General features: G+C 44.1%; 1 long non-coding RNA gene across 1 annotated transcript; it reads right to left on the bottom strand.

Annotated features, from left to right (window-relative positions):
- Positions 1-221: 221 nt before the first annotated feature.
- On the bottom strand, positions 222-11,159 carry LOC128337632 (uncharacterized). Its single transcript, XR_008312347.1, has 3 exons — positions 11,071-11,159; positions 3,861-4,060; positions 222-660 (listed from the first exon to the last, which is right to left on the bottom strand). It is a non-coding gene; the product is annotated as an uncharacterized LOC128337632 (long non-coding RNA).
- Positions 11,160-12,299: the final 1,140 nt, after the last annotated feature.

Genomic DNA, 12,299 nt, shown 5'->3' with positions numbered 1-12,299 from the left:
TCCTCTAATTGCATGTGAGGGATGTTAATCCTAATCACCCCTCTAGATGCACTACAAAACCCTGTATAAACAGGGTTTGTAGCATGTTTAGAGGGGTGACTTAGAAAAACATCCCTCGCGCACAATTAAAGGACACAAAGAAGCATTTCTGCCGTGACCCTCATATGATTGTGTGAAGATCGATCAATCTGATCAGGCTCTTTGTGTATTGGGAATAAAAAAATAACTGGTTTGCTCTTAGAGAAAAGGTGCTCATAATGGAGTTGCAAACATCCTACAGAATCTTATGATTTCTAGCAAACTTTTACCTTCTGCCTTGCCTGGATGAACCATTCCAAGAGGAACTAGATTCTCCCAATCCTTGGATCTATACGAGATGTCACATTCTTGAATCTTTATATGCCAAAACAGCATTTGGAACAGCATTTGCTTCTTACCTGCTTTCTGAAGAGTATTTCTTCAAATATTAATAATTACTCTTTTAAATAAAAACCATGGAATGTTGCAGCATCATTTTAGATTATCTTCAAAACCTGAAGGTTGTACAGAGGAGAAGGTTGTCCATTTGACTGACACATGGCATGTTACCACTGCTTTTCCATCCATGCTTTCATCCAAGACCAGGAATCACCTCAACAATTATCTGGAAGACTTTTACACCTAATGGAAGTAATATATTTAAATAAATGAAGCATTGTAATACATAATAAATGCTCTTTTCTTCCATAATTTTACCAACCTAAGTAAAAAGACTGTAGTTTCTGCAGCTACTCCTGTACGTAGGAGCTCCTCTTAATTGAGTCACTGATTTATCACGGAGAAAAGCATAATTTTCTCAGTGGAAAAGATCCAACGCATTAACTCAGTGGCCTTTTACAAAGGGGCCTTTCTTTTTCCTCGGAATGAGAAATATATCACAAAATGTACCTTATTTTAAAGGGATTGAAAAATGGGTACTCTCACATTTTGACCATTATAATTAAAATTTAGGATAATTATGGAAATGATGATTCATTTTAGATCCTTAATTAATTTATATTTCTTCCTTTTGTACTCAATTTACCAGACATACCATGTTTCAGTCTATACATGCTCTCAGCTGATAGGTCGCAAAGCAATTTCTGAAAAATCCCACAGTATTTGAGCATGTTTAGGGAGAGAAATAGCTTTGTATCTTACATGCCTAGAAAAAAAGAGGTTCAAAGATATTCCATAGACCCTAATAAAAAATGTTTCAATTTCAAATACTTGTTAGCCAAATCACATATGAAATTGTACAAGTACTATGGTAGCACAGAGATCTGATTACAGCGTGAAATATTTGTTCTAAAAAGTATAGACTATTAAAAGTTACTAGCATATAATTGATGCTCTACCATAGTAATCAGGCTAGTAACCACAGCCCTTTCATCTGAGTGTTGTATTGTTTTTCACTTGCATTTATCATTTTGTCGTCAGCTGGGTGTTTGCCTTTAACTACAGAGGAGTGGACATATGGTTAGGATCATAGCAGTCAGCAGCGGAAAAGACTCACTACATCAACAGTTTTGGATCGGGTTTCTCGAGAAGGGAATCAATTAGCTATGAAAATAAAATTGCCGATTGTTTCTGCAGTGAAAGGCTGCAATGGTAGTTACAGGGTTCCAATTGTTTCTGCAGAGAAACAGTGGACAGAAGTTGCACTGGAAGGATTATATGAGTGGAATCTACATTTGGTATCTGAAACTGGAGAATACACAGCAGACCTGTACAACCTGTGACTGAATTCAGCTCGATAGCCATGTATAATTGTCGAGAGCAGACTAGCCTGAACCCCTTCTTTCTCTCCCCGCATGATACTCCCATTGTATCCCTGCCTGGGTTTACAGATATGGGAATGCAATCATTATCATTGATGTGGCATTCCTGGCACCTTAGGTGAAACATAAGAATTGGAATGGGTCAGGAAGGACAGTGGTCTGAAGACATTATCATCTGTACAAGTTGCGTTAACGCAAATTTTGCAGAAATTGTGTTGCATAAGAGAAAGCCCATTATCTCCAACAGTGCAACACAATTTGTGCAAATTTTGTGTATGCACATCCAACACAAATTGTGCAAACGCAACATTACTAGGCTGACTACTGTTGCACAGTATGTCAACCAGTTTGCTTTTTAAAATGTCATTGGTCCCTGAAATTAGTTTTTTTTATTAATATATTGCACAAATTAATGTCAAAGTGAACTATTTCAGTGACAGTACCCAATATTGCTATTAACAATTTACTTGAATTTACTGTGCTTCAGAGGAGACATGAAAAATATATTTTCTGCCAATGATCCTTCAAACTGAAGTGTGTATAAATTGCTTCTCTTTTCCGTGTAGCACATTTTACTGGAGTTATTCTGTTGTATAATTGAAGAACAAGTTGGAGAACTACAAGATGAAAATAGGGCTGTTTTGTAAATGTGTAGCTTAATCACCAGCTAAAGGAAAATGACTGAAATTCCCGAAATCAGAGTTCTGGCAAACTCATGTAGACTCAGGCAATTTCAGAAGGACCTGGACAAATTCCGTCCGATTTGAGTCAGCCCTTTGGTCAGGAAAAATCTGCAGAGGGTATCTCTGCAACTCATTAGTGGCTGATAGGAATGTGCTTGAATAATTTTGGCACCTCTATTTCGAGGCACCGAAATGCTTCATGTTGCCCCAGCCAAATCGCTTTGGCGGGGGTGAGCTGGTCACTTTAACAGGAGGAAGGCAGGTCTTGTCCCTCCATTGCTCGTCTGCTGCCCCCCGCCACTCCAGCATGGTGCTGTTTGTATTTAGCAGCGGGGCGGTCTGTTTGAAAAAGACATGCTGCTCTGGCTGCATCAGTTCTCTGTTCCCAGCAGCCTTTGGGCAGCATCAGGAAGGAAATGGTGTCTGAGCATGTGTGGACACCATCTTGAGTAGTCTGTATGGTATTGCAGGCCACTCAAGATGGAATCTGCACATGCTCAGATGCCATTTCTTTCCCAATGCTGTCCAAAGGCTGCTGGGAAGAGGGAACTGATGCAGCTGGAGCAGCATGGCTTTTTCAGACAGACAGCCCGGCTGCTTAATACAAACAGCACTGTGCTGGGGCAGTGGGGGGCAGTGGAGAAGCAATAGAGGGGCAGTTACAACCTGCCTGCCTTCTGTTAAAGTGACCAGCTTGCCCCTGCTGAAGCGATTCGGCTGGGGCAGCTTGAACCGTTCCGATGCCTCAAAATAGAGGTGCTGAAATGCTTCAAACACATCACTACTGGGTAGGCAATACTGAGCTACATGGACCAATGGTCCAACACAGTATAGGGCAGTTTCCTTTGTTCCTATGCATGAAGAAGATCCTAGGTTCAAACCTCAGTATCTCCAGGACAGCTGGGAAAGATTCTTGCCTGAAACTTTGGAGAGCTGCTGCCAGTCACAGTACTGAGTTGGATGGACCAATGGTCTGACACAATATAAGGCAGCGTCTATGTTCCTGATTGATATGGAAAAGCTCCCTGTCGGTACAAATTTGAATTCCATTGACCTATAGTAATATATAAGGCTACTACAGTATTGAAAGGGCATTTAAAATGTTATTGAAAATCAGTCTTTTTAACCTGGCAGGACTTTCGACTGAGGGTATTTGTGACATGTGGGATCTCACTTGTAATATTTATTCATCCAAAAAGAAAACTTGCTGGAGCACATCCTTAGCAAGAGCATTGGGTAACATACCAGTAGTGTGTGAAATCATATCCTCAGGCTTAGCATTGTGTCCAATATCTAATGGAACAGGAACTTGGCAATCTAGCTAAACTGCATTTCCCTAAAGATATTGGTAGTCTGCCAACCATACAGCTCAATGTACCTTGCAGATGAACTTTAGTTTGACTAGATCAAACGATGTTACATAAAATGATGGAATATTGCTCCCAGTATAAAGACAATGGCAGGTTCCTTCAATATATTCTTTTCTGCTCAATGACCTGCATGCTGACATTGTCATATTTTTAAAAATTTACAGCAACATTGCAACTGTCTGTTGTCCTGTGAGAGAAGTCTGCAGAGCTAAACAGAAGGAAGAGCATTTTACAACCAATCAGACACCCTTCATGTCCAACTCACCTTACTTGCAAATCAAATTTGAATTCAGAACTCCCCACCCAGCTCTGATCCCCAAACCTCTTCCTCCTTATCTTTAAACCACACTTACCTGGTTAGGCTGATGACAGTAGCAGCATGACAGCAACTCTGGCCATGGGCAGAGGTAAGGAATGTATCTCCCTCATCCCCTCTCTAATACCTGGAGGCTATTCTCACGATTGCAGAAAATCGGGCTAGCCTCTGCTAGCCTGATTTTCTGCAATCGTGAGAACCACCGGGCTCGGCTGAGAGCCCGGTGGTTCTAGAGCGGGTAACCCGCTCAAGTACCCCTCCCCTAAAACCGAGTTTGCAGAGTGAGCGCTCCACAAACCCATTTTTAAAATTGTGAGTAGCCACGGTGTGGCTCCGTGCTGTGGCTACTCATGAGGAGACCCCCGGAGGGGAGGCGAAAAGCCACCTCCCAGCTCTGGGGGTCTTGCCAGAATGCCCTGTGAGCTCGCGCAGGGCATGCTGGAGCTTCTGGGGGCCGGTCGACCCCTGCTCCCCCCAGCCCACTCTGGCTCCGTCATGGAGCCAGCAATCGTGTGGGCAGCCGATCCAGCCATCCAAGGCCCCCACTTGCTCATGTGCGGGGAGAGTGGGCTTAGCTCGCTCTCCCCGCTCTGCTGCACAAACCAGGTCTCACTGATCATGAGACCCGGCTCCTGGAGTGCTGAATAGGCAATGTTCCAGGACCCAAAACCTGGCCCATGGGTGTCCATGGGGGCATTGCACCCTGTATTCATGGCCATATCTTTGCATATACATATAGGTGTACATACTTACATACATACATACATTTGTATATACTACCCCACCCAACCCCACCAATCCTGCAGATGCCTTTGCAGGTGGCCTTTGAGAAATAAATTTAATGTGACCCATATTGTAATCTGAGCTGGAGAAGAATTCAGAGGCTTCTAATGCTTGCCTTTTATTTCAGGTGAGCATTGCAAGTCCTTAAATTACATATCAAAGCCTGGGTATGAGAACTTTCACCATCATCTCTAGTAGGGACCACATTTAACTGAGAAATACATCCTGTTAGTATCCCAAAGAAATCTGCTCTTTCTTCAGATAAATAAGAAAACTAAATACTGGAAAACTAATTACGGGATGAATTAAAAGTCTTTAGAATATTTAAGGCACAATTCACCAAACATTACTTATGCTCAATCTACATTCATTTCCGTGGGATTTAATTGAAAACAATGTTCAGTGCCTTGCATTGAACGCAGGGTAGGAGTGAAAATAATGAATAGTTTAATGAAGTCCGTGTCTAGATCTCTCAGGTATATGGGGAAAAAACAGTACGAGAAAGTGCCTTCCACTTACTGTGTGAATCCCTTTACATGAGAAATCATGTTAGGCCTTATGGCACTACATTGTGGCAAACATGTTTTTATGTCACAAAAGCCCAGAATTAACAAGTGAACTTGACCTAGCTTTTCTTCCTTTTGTCTCCTTCCCCCCCTTTCCAACCTTTGTGCTAAGTGTGTTGAGGTAGACAGGGCTTGCACTTCTCAGCTTGGATTCAATTTGACATGTTATGGGGAGCTCTGGCAGGAATGTGAGCAGCTAAGTAGGTCACTACAGAGTTCTGATAATTAGCATATTGGTAGGCCGCAAAACTGACTATCAGTCATAAGAGGACAAGCAGAAGATGCAGGAGATATATATATATATATAGAGAGAGAGAGAGAGAGAGAGAGAGAGAGAGAGAAGACAAAACATAATATTCTACTAAGTTTCCCAGCACATTTTTATTTGTGCTAATTTCTCTCTCTCTCCTCTTCCCCTGCTGCAAATGTTCTTAGCCCCCAGCTCTGCCTGAGGCCATAGCCAAGGATAGTAGCCCAGAGCTCATGATGAATGCTTGCTGACTTCGGTGGTCAATGTTCCTCAGGAGTAAATGCTAGGGAACATATGGGCTACACTTTATGCTTTTAGCTTGAAGGGCTAAGGATGGAAAAGCAATGAGAGAGAAATACATCCTATATATTTTTTTTAATTGTTCTTAAATTATGATCAGCATTTTTTAATCTCTTCATAGCTACAGATGTTGAAAATAATAAATATGCTCTCTTGAAGCAAGGAATTAAAGGCATTATTCTACATTTGGTTTAAATATCAGAACAGCCATGTTCATGTGGAGAATGAAAATCCTGAAAATCCTGGGGTAGAAAAATGGTCTTGGGATCCTCTAAGTGAACCTGGAGCTTAGTCACAAGGGGTGTCTGAAACTATATGCTTGTTTGATTACCAGTGGGATGTGCATTGTCTTTTTCTATTGTCTTTGTTCATTTTTCAGGAACTTGCCACATATACTAAGCCTCATACAAGAAAATCCATGTCTGTGTAGCCCATAAACACACATGCATCATGTGAAGAAATGGTAGCATGGGGAAAAGTTTAAGCACCCCCACCGCACCCACTGCTTCTCTGTTTTGCTTTCTTCTCACCTGAAGCTGCTTTTAATAAATACATAAATTGGAATAATAAACAAACAAACAAATAAATTGGAAAATTCTTCAAGTATATTTGCATATTATTCAAAGATAGCCCCTGAACTAGACATCTAACTTCTAGGATTGTAACTCAAACATGTCATCTTTGCAGAATTGTTTTCCTTCTGAAACAATTAAATAAAGCTGTTGCTTGGAGAATGATCTTTAATCAGCTTGCGTCACAGCCCTGATTGCCCTGATGAGCTGCAGCTGTGTGAGGGCCAGTTTCATCAGCTCCGCTCGAGAGTCCCCGTGAGAGGTGGCACCTGGGGAGTTTGGCTTGAGGGAAGCCTGAGGTGCAACTGCTGCTGTAGCTGCCTGTGCCTGCCAAAGCCAGGGCTGACCTTTGGTGTGGGACTGAAGGAAAGTTATGCTTAAGGTCCTCCAGATTTTTAGTTTTTTGTTGTTTTAGTTTTTTGTGCCAGGTTGCTCATACAGGTGTGTCTTGGCTCTCTTGTTAAGGATGGTGTGAGGGTGTGTTTGATGAGATTGGGGTGGCTATTTCAGTAGTGGTGGGGAATAGAGGATTGGGCATTGGCAGGCCAGCATGCTGTTACAGGAGAAGGGCGTCCAGCAACTTAATTACTGTTTCCACTTCTGGATGCCCTGTCAGCTCTCAGGCCTCAGGGAGTAGTTCCAACTCCCCACTGAACCTAAACATGCCCCTTTGTAATGCCAGATCTGTTCAAAATTAGATTAAAATCATCCACAACTTGATTGTGGATGAAGAAGCCGACCTGGCTTGTGTAACTGAGACCTGGCTGGGGGAGGATAGTGTTATATCAAGTTGTCCCAGAGACCAGTCTGATTTGTACGAACTGTAGTTTCTGGACTACAAACAAAGGCAGCCCCACATAGAATGCATTACTGTAATACGCTGGAGGTTACCAACATAAACACCACTGTTTTAAGGTAATTTACCTCCAGAAATGGACGTAGCTGACGTCATCAGCCGAAGCTGATAAAAAGCACTCCTGGCCACTGCCCATCTTTCTAATGATATTATCTAGTTTTAATTTTAATCTGGTTTAAAATGTTTTTTTTAATTTTTTAAAAACTCTTTTATTATGTGTGGTTTTTTTTAAATGTAAACCGCCCTGAGCCAGTTTAGGAAGGGCAGTATATAAATCAAATACATACTGTTGAAAAGCCCCAATTATTTATCTAGCTCAAAAAATATGCAAAAGTAAGTTTCTGCTGACTAGCCTGGAGCCCTGGTCAAATCATGTGCCCCATCATGCCCTTCTAGCACATTCTTCAGGATCCTGTACCTTTTCCCTCATGGGTGGACAAGCAGCTCGGACCCCTCCCCAATGGGAAAAATGGCCCAACGGTTAACAATTTCTTCTCCTGCCACTGATCTAATAAGGTGTACAGCTCCTCTCACTTCACTAGTAGACACTTGTCAGTCAAACAAAAGCCATCAGAAAGAAATGATAACACAATATATGGTGTCTTGTCTAGTTTGGCAACTTGCAGAAGCCCACTAACTCTCTTAGTGGGCTTTTGTGTGAAGTAGGGTTGTGCATTTTGTATTTTTTCTGTTTTGATTTGTACCAAATCCGAATCAACCCCATTTTGTATTTTGTCTGAAATTAAGCCTTCCGAATCACCCCAGTTTTGTTTTGTAACCGAATTAATCCGAATCTGAATCTGAATTAATTCAGATTTTAAAATGGGTCATGTGGTCAAAAGAGTAGGTGGGGGCTATAGTGCCCAATGAGTGGAAGCTACCACAAAAATTTCAAAGGAATTGGGCAAACTGCTGAATTTTGGTTAATTTTTGAAGTTTACATGTCTTTCAGATTTTCTCCATAGGGTATGCGGTTGGTTTCAGGAAAAGTATAGCTTCATGCGGGGTGGGGGGAAAGGGTGACCCAGAGTGGAGTGTGGTTGGTGGTAGTGCCCAGTTGGTGCAAGGAAGCTATCACAATTTTTTCAGAGGAATTTTTCAAAGGGCTGATTTTTAAAGAATTAATGAAGTTACGTGTCTTTCAGATTTTCCTTGTAGGGTATAATGGAGGTTTCTGCAGTCCCATAACTCCACTTGAGGGGAACTGGGGTGGCCCAGAGCAAGTGGCGGTGTAGTGCACGTAGGGTGCCAACCAACCACATGGGTTGCCAACCCATGAAGTACAGGGTTTGTTGTCCTAGAGGTGTTCTGAGAGTAGATTCTCTGGTAGCATATGAGAGTGGATTCATGGTTTTTCATTAAAAATCTCATTTGCTATAAGGGAATCTAAACTCAACACCTCAGAAACAACAAAGCCCAGTACCCCAATGGGTTAGCAATCCAGGGTGGTGGTGGTTGGCACCCACTGTGCACTACACCACCACTCGCTTCGGGCCATCCCAGTGCCCCCCAGGTGGAGTTATGGGGCTGCTGAAACCTCCATTAGTATCTATGGGGAAAAAAATCTTAAACCTCAAAAATTCCTAAGAAATCAGCCCTTTGCCCTATTTGTAATCTGGGTGCACCACCCTTGGGGCAATGCCACCCAACCCACTGTTTTGCCCCTGAAGCCCCACATAAACAAGTTGAAAGAGTGAAGAGAATGACCAATGAGCCAGCGTGGTGTAGTGGTTAGAGTGCTGCACTAGGACTGGGGAGACCCGGGTTCAAATCCCCATTCAGCCATGATACTAGCTGGGTGACTCTGGGCCAGCCACTTCTCTCAGCCTAACCTATGTCACAGGGTTGTTGTGAGGAGAAACCTAAGTATGTAGTACACTGCTCTGGGCTCCTTGGAGGAAGAGCAGGAAATGAAATGTAAAAAAAATAAAAATAAAACTGCCTTGGTACTATGGAACAGCTTCAAATGTTCATTTAACTGAACTGGAGTGAGCCATAGCCCAAACAAATCAGCCTACTGTTCAGAATTTTTGAGATTTATCATCACTGCATTTACAAAAGTGCAAAACCATGGATCATGGTTACAAGGAAGAGAGACACAACTAAGATTCCTGGGGATATCAATAGACTGACAGGTGTGTTCCCCACCCCCCTCCTTTTGTCTCCTGTAGTCCCATGTGGATGGCCTGTCCCTGCAATGGCAAAAGTTGTGAACCCCTGGCTTAGACATCATGTCCCACCAAATAACGTTGTGGCCTAAATTACATTAGACTGCTCAACTTGGGCATCAAAACTTAGACACCATTATAACTCATAAAAATCAGAAGAAAAACAAAATAGCTCTTCAAAAGACCCCTGAACAAGTCAAGAGATTCTTTCTAAACCTTTGGAAAGAAACACCTGTGTAATTTCAGAACTTTCCTAACCAGCTTCTCAAAAAGCTTCTCCACGCAATTTATACGATGGCTTTTAGCAAGAGCTTTGGAATTGCATTGAACTCCCAAAGATATTTGGGTATTTCTGTCTCAAAATGCTGTCTTCCAAATCCCTTTGCAAGGTCAGTTTGCATTTCAATCACACTGAATACAACACTTAACTAAACTATTCATGCTCAACAGTTTTTGCATATCTTATCTTCTGCTAATCACTCAGTGCCTCAGCTGGAGTGGAGAGAGTCAGAGAAGTCAATTTCAATTGCAGTGCTTTTCCGAAGAAAGCATTTTGTCTGAAACACAGTCGAATCAGGGGTGTAGCAAGGTTGGAGTGGGCCCAGAGACCAGATTTTAAAATGCCCCCCCCCCCTTCAAAGTCCAGGGCCTCCACACACCCCAGGCCCCCAAGGATTTAAGTCTGATATTTCAAAATAAGTATGCTGCCTAGAAATACATTTCACTGAATACACACACACTTCACAATACATAGTGATATACATTGAGTACTATATATTTGTGCTACTTTTAATTCCTAGAACACACTAGAAACACTAATTATTAAATGGGACCCTCACTGCAGATTAGCAAAGGAGACTTTCAACCATGCAGTGTGAGCCTATGTATGTTTTCTCAGAATTTTGAACAAATTCAGTAAAGTTTGATTGCAGGAGGTTTTTCACAGGAGGCTTTTAAAGCCCTTTAACACACATCTCCTCTGGAATGGAGGTGCTGCATTCACATGTTGGCCAGATTGATCCTGAAGTCCCTGCGAGTTATTGGGGAGCAGTTCACATACAAGAAAAATAAAATAAAATAAAAGCACCACACATGCTTCACAGTTCTCACTCAGACCTTCTGGGTTGCAAAACAACTTGAGCATAAGTGCATTTATAAATGAATGAATGAATGAATAAATAAATAAATATAATATTGTTTGTTCCAGAAGTTTTTATAATTTTCTGCCATGAAACAAGCCACTTATAGGATTTTTTAGATAGTTTTTTCTAAAGCCAGCAAATTTTCCAAGCTGTTTTAAATTAAATATTCAGAGACTTCTCAGTTTCTCCCCCCTCCATATCAAAGCCCTATGGCAAGCAGATCCCTATATACGGGGGTAACCACAAAAAGGAGTTCACATTCTACCTGGAAAATGCTGGGCTGGGCAGAGGGTCTGCTGCAGAGAGCTGTGGGGGGCACTCTGCCTGCCTGCCTCCTTCCTTCCTTGCTTGGGGCCTCCCTGCAAACCTACTCCAGTTCAGGCTTCACTGAGGCCTACACGGAGGACTCCCTGGAAGCCCCACCCACCCACCTATCAGCTGAGAGGCGGGGAGAAAAGCAGCTCTTTGCAGTAGTGATGTGCACGGTCCGGAGAAGTCCGGACCGGCACCGAAGGGGGGCCTTGTTTTTAGGGCGGGGAGGGCTTGCTTAGCCCTCCCGCCTCCTTGCCCCCGCCAGTGCCCGTATTTTCTAGTATAGGGGCACTGGAAACCAGCCGCCCCCCCCCCGCCGCCGCCGCAAAATAACTCCCAATGCCAGCCCTCCCTCCCTCCCAGCTAGCTGCCCGCCCGCCCGCCCGCTCACCGTTCACCGGATAGGAAATGAGAGGAGCTCCGGCACAGAGCTCCTCTCGTTTGGAAGAGATCGCCGGAGGCCCGGAGGCCCGGTCTACCCAGCGATCGGAGGCCTGGTCTACCCGGCCCTTTCCCGGCGGGTAGACCGGGCCTCCGGCGAACGGCGTGCTTTGCGGTGCGCGCATGCGCACGCGCGCAAAACACCATTCTGCCGGAGGCCTTCCAAACGAGAGGAGCTCTGTGCCGGAGCTCCTCTCATTTCCTATCCGGTGAACGGTGAGCGGGCGGGCGGGCGGGCAGCTAGCTGGGAGGGAGGGAGGGCTGGCATTGGGAGTTCTTTCGCCGCGGCGGCGGCGGCAGCGGGGGGGGCGGCTGGTTTCCAGCGCCCCTATACTAGAAAATACGGGCGCTGGCGGGGGCAAGGAGGCGGGAGGGCTAAGCAAGCCCTCCCGCCCTTAAGGGCATACCCCCCACCCGGACCCGGACCAGGCAGGGCCGGACCGGTCCGGCAGTTCGGCCATTCTTTGGAATGGCCGCCGGACCAGTTCGGGCACACCACTACTTTGCAGGCAGCTTGTCTGCTACTTAGATTGCCGACCAGAAGGGCAAGCAGGAGAGAGGGCGAACAGGGCAAGTGGCTGAGGGGACCTGGGGCTGGGCAGGGGGCAATGGGGAGTCATGTGAGGTGCCTCCCCTTGCCTAATAGTAGTTACGCCCCTGACCCGAATCGTAATGCACAAGCCTAGTGTGAAGTGAATCAAAACATAGATTACAGTCTTTCTGAGGTATGTTGCTCACAAT

The sequence above is a fragment of the Hemicordylus capensis genome, chromosome 1, assembly GCF_027244095.1.
Source record: "Hemicordylus capensis ecotype Gifberg chromosome 1, rHemCap1.1.pri, whole genome shotgun sequence".
In the NCBI taxonomy this organism is placed as follows: Eukaryota; Metazoa; Chordata; class Lepidosauria; order Squamata; family Cordylidae; genus Hemicordylus; species Hemicordylus capensis.
Note: the sequence above shows the minus strand (reverse complement) of the source record. Positions and strands in the feature narration are given on the sequence as shown.